The sequence below is a fragment of the Equus caballus genome, unplaced genomic scaffold, assembly GCF_041296265.1.
Source record: "Equus caballus isolate H_3958 breed thoroughbred unplaced genomic scaffold, TB-T2T unassigned-0002506, whole genome shotgun sequence".
In the NCBI taxonomy this organism is placed as follows: domain Eukaryota; kingdom Metazoa; phylum Chordata; class Mammalia; order Perissodactyla; family Equidae; genus Equus; species Equus caballus.
This window is the reverse complement of record NW_027222334.1, coordinates 20,001-24,453: the sequence shown is the minus strand read 5'-3', so window position 1 is coordinate 24,453 and position 4,453 is coordinate 20,001.

Below are 4,453 nucleotides of genomic sequence, written 5' to 3'. Positions count from 1 at the left end.
CTTTTTCCCCAGGTCTCCACGCCCTTGTGTTTTCCTTTTGCTTAACGATTGCCACCTGAGCTAGCCTCTGTTGCCCATGTTCATCAGTTTCAGAGGGTAGATTTCTCAGTGTTGCTTTTTCCCCAGGTCTCCACGCCCTTGTGTGTTTCTTTTGCTTAAAGATTGCCACCTGAGCTAGCCTCTGTTGCGCTTCTTTCTCAGTTTCAGAGGGTAGTTTTCTCAGTGTTGCTTTTTTCGCCAGCTCTCCACGCCCTGGTGTCTTTCTTTTCTGCTTAAAGGTTCCAACCTGAGCTAGCGTCTGTTGCCCATGTTCCTCAGTTTCAGAGGGTGGATTTCTCCGTGCTGCTTTTTACCCGGGTCTCCACGCCCTTGTGTGTTTCTTTTGCTTAACGATTGCCACCTGAGCTAGCCTCTGTTGCGCTTCTTTCTCAGTTTCTGAGGGTGGATTTCTCAGTGTTGCTTTTTCCCCAGGTCTCCACGCCCTTGTGTGTTTCTTTTGCTTAACGATTGCCGCCTGAGCTAGCCTCTGTGGCCCATTTTCGTCAGCTTCAGAGGGTGGATTTCTCAGTGTTGCTTTTTCCCCAGGTCTCCACGTCCCTCAGTGTGTGTGTGTGTGTGAGTGTGTGTGTTTTCTTTGCAAGATTGGCACTTGAGCTAACGTGTGTTGCCCATCTTTGTCAGTTTCAGAGGCTAGATTTTTCAGTATCGCTCTTTCCCAAGGTCTCCACTCCCTTGCTCTTTTCTTTGTTTCTTTGTTTCTTTGTTTCTTTCTTTTTGGCTTAAATATTGTCACCTGAGCTAGGCTCTGTTGCCCTGCTTCCTCCGTTTCAGAGGGTACCTTTTTTCAGGGTTGCTTTTTCACCGGGTCTCCTCGCCATTGTAGTTTTTTATTTTATTTATTTATTTTTTTGCTTAACGATTGCCACCTGAGCTAGCCTGTGTTGCCCATGTTCGTCAGTTTCAGAGGGTAGATTTCTCAGCGTTGCTTTTTCCCCAGGTCTCTACGCGCTTGTGTGTGTGTGTGTGTGTGTGTGTGTGTGTGTGTTCTGCTTAAAGATTGCCACCCGAGCTAGCCCCTGTTGCCCATCTTCGTCAGTTTCAGAGGGTAGATTTCTCAGTGTTGATTTTCCCCCAGTTCTCCACGCCCTCGTGCTTTTTTTTTTTTTTTTAATTTCCTTAAATGTCGGCACCTCAGCTAGCCTCTTTTTCCCATCTTCGTCCGTTTCAGCGGGTAGACTCTCCGCCTGCCTTCGACAGACCCTCTGCGCTTGAAAGCTTTCCTCCTCCCGTCATCACGGTCCTTCTCGGATGACGTGCCTGGTTTCGGTTTGACCGTCCCCGCCCGCCCTGATTTTCTAAGTCCTCCCGGGAGCCCCGGGGGCGCTCCGGCCGCTCCGGGAAGCGGCGGCCTCCCGGCCGCACCGGCTCAGCCCGGCCCGGGCCGACCCCTGGCCTCTCTGGGGGAACTCTCCCCGTCCCCTTCCCGGTGAGCGCCCGAGAAACCTTTTCCGGGTCCCCCTCCTGCGGCTGGGGCTGCGCCTTGGCGGCCGGGAGCCCGCGGGCGGACGCCCCGGGGCCGAGCTGGGCCGGGAGGCTGGGTCCGAGGGGGCGCCGGGACGGGATCTGGCGGCCCGGCGGCCCGGCTGTGCTCCCCGGCGGGCCCGCGCTCCGGCTCCGTCCCGCTGAGGCGGTCGCCGGTCGCCGGGTGCCACCTGGCGGCCGCTTTTATATCGTCTCTTTCCTCCGGAGCTCCGGCGACGCGGGCCAAGGGACGGGACTCGGCCGCGGTGACCGAGGCAGAGTCCCGGGAGGCCGGCGTCGCTGGCGGGATCTGGCCCGGTGGCGCCGGTGCGTGAGCGCGACGCCCGCTCGCCGGAGATTGGAGGTGCAGGCTACTGAGGGAGGTGGCTGTCGCCGCGCCGCCCGGTGCCGGCCGGGGTGTGGGGCCTCCCGGACGGGTCGACCAGCAGCCGCCGGTGCCCCTCCGTCCCCGGGAGGGGGTGGGGGGCCACCGCGGGGGAACGGGCGAGGGAACTCGTCCCGTGCCCGGCCGTCGTCCTGAGGGCGGCCCGGTGGTCGGGCCTTCCGCGTCGCCGATCCCCTTTCCGCGCCCCGCTCCGGAGGTGGGGGACCGGCCGGGGCCTTGCGGGGGAGGCCCGTGGAGGGCGCGACGGGCTCGGCCGCCGGGCTGGCCTTTTCCCCACTGGTCTTCCGAGTCGACCGGCTCTGGCGGTGGGGACCGGGCCCGGTCCTCGGATGCCTCCTCCTCCGTGGCAGTTTTTTGTCCAAGTCCCGCCCTGGAGAAGAGCGTGGACCGGCCCCGGGAGCCCTCGAGGGCGGGCCGGGGAGGGCGTCCCCGGCCGGGACGCGTGCCCGGGGTGGGTCCGGGCCGTCGGACCGGACTTCTCTCTCCGAGTTTCGCGGGTCGCGTCTTTGTCCGGAGGTGGGAGGGGGCCGGCTCGAGGCGTAGGTGGAGCCCCGGCTGAGGGACGGGAGCCACGGTCCCGCCCCGGGCCCGGTCGCCGGAGGCTCCTCCGTGGAATTCTTTTCTAAGTCCTGACCCGGCGACTCAGAGGGAGGGACCGACCGGTCCCGGCCCGCGCGGGCGGCCCGGGGAGGCTGTCCCCGGCTCCCCCTGCCGCCACGCTTCTGGGGTCGACCAGATGGCCCCGGGAGCTCCGGGCCTGGTGGCGATGGGGTCGTGCTTGGGGTCTGGTGGCCGTGGCCGTGATCCAGGGGTTCCCCTCGTGATCCGTGGGTGGGCCCCGTCTCCGGGCGCGGCGATTCTTGCCCCTGAATGGGTGGTTTTGTGCCGCCAGATAAGTGCTGACACGCTCTGCTCGGGTGACAGTCGCCCGAGAGCTTCCGGGTGCCTGGATGCGTGTGCGGGGAGGTCTCCGGGCTCTGGCCGAGAACCGGACGCCCGTTTCCACCCCCGCCGCTTGAGCCGCCCGCTGGGGCCTGCGCGCCGGCTCTTGTGCGTTCCAGGCGTCCCCGCGACCGTGGTGCCACCTCCGGTCTCTGGTACCCGAGGGCGGCGGGGTTAGGGGCGCGGGGTCCTCTACCACGTGCACTCCCTGCTGCCGGCACCCGGGTGCGGTCGCGACTTACCCCGTCCCGCCGGCTCCGTGCCAGTGCGTGTCAGGCGTTCTCGTCCTGGGGTCGTCGCCCGCGCTTGCTAGAGGAGGAGGGGGGCCGGTGAGGCTGAAGCAGGCTCCTCCGCTCGCTGTCCTCGCCGGCCTTCCCTTGCTCGGGGATCCCTCGCGTTATGCTGCTGATCGATGTGGTGATGCTGTGCTCTCCCGGGCCGGGCCTAAGCCGTGCCAGACGAGGGACGGACGTTCATGGCGAACGGGACCGCTCTTCTCGCTCTGCCCGCGGGCCCCCTCGCCCGTTCTCCCCCGCTGCGAGTGGCGTGTGGGAGGTGGCAGGGGTGCGGAATCCGGCCCGACCTCGCTCCCCCGCCCCGTGCCTTGTGGCGTGGGCGGTGTCGGGGTCTCCGTGACGCGGCGGATGCTCCGCCTGTGCCTCTTGGCTGTGTCTCGCGGGCGGCCCTCCCCACGGTGGGGCGGGCCGTGTTGCCGCCGCGCCGCGCGCCTTCTTGGACGCGTGAGCGCGCTCCCCCGGCCGTTGGCGGTGCCCCTGGAGTGTTCCAGGTCGTCCCTCAGGCGCCTGAGGCCGATTGGCGGTGTCGTTCCCTGTTCCCGTCGCCCTCCTCAGGTGACCGCTGCGCTGGTGTGTCTGAGAAGCGGGGGGTCGAGTCGGTAAGGGAGGCGTGCCCGTCCCCCTCGGGGGGGACGGGTGCCTCGTCGCCCCCCCCCACGGCGTGCCGTGTGGGGGCGGGCAGGCTCGGGCGCGTGCCCGCGTGTTCCCCTTGCTGGGGTTTCCACGCGGGTGTGGGAGTGATCGTGGCGGGCCGAGCCAGCGGCGTGATGCTGGCTCTTTGGTTGGGAGGTGCTGTTTGATCGGCACCTCCGTCCCAGTCTCTGCCTCCCTTGGTCTCGGCCTGAGGGGAGGCACTGACTTGGGAGCCGCACAGGGGCCTTTTAGATCCCTAGCTAAGCCCAGTGTGGCCGGAGATGGCGAGCCCGGGGCAGCGCGGGCTCGCGGCCCTGACCACGGACGCTCCGACTTGCTCTAGGCCTTACCTCTACCGCAGACCCCTCCTGCGTTGTGTGGCCATGGTGTCTGTAAGCGCCTTGGTGGGCCCGATGGCGGACGATGGGCGGGGGCGACACGCCCTCGGTGAGAAAGCCTTCTCTAGCGATCCGAGAGGGTGCCTTGGGGTACCGGACCCCCCAGCCGCCGCCCCTCCTCTGCGCGTAGTAGCCACGGACGCCACCACCGTGGCGCGTGGGCAGAGCCGCTCTTTGCCTACCGCGGCCGGCGCCTCCCCCCTCCGAGTCGGGGGAGGGTCACGCCCGGCCGGGCCGTCGTTGGGCGCGGGGCCGCG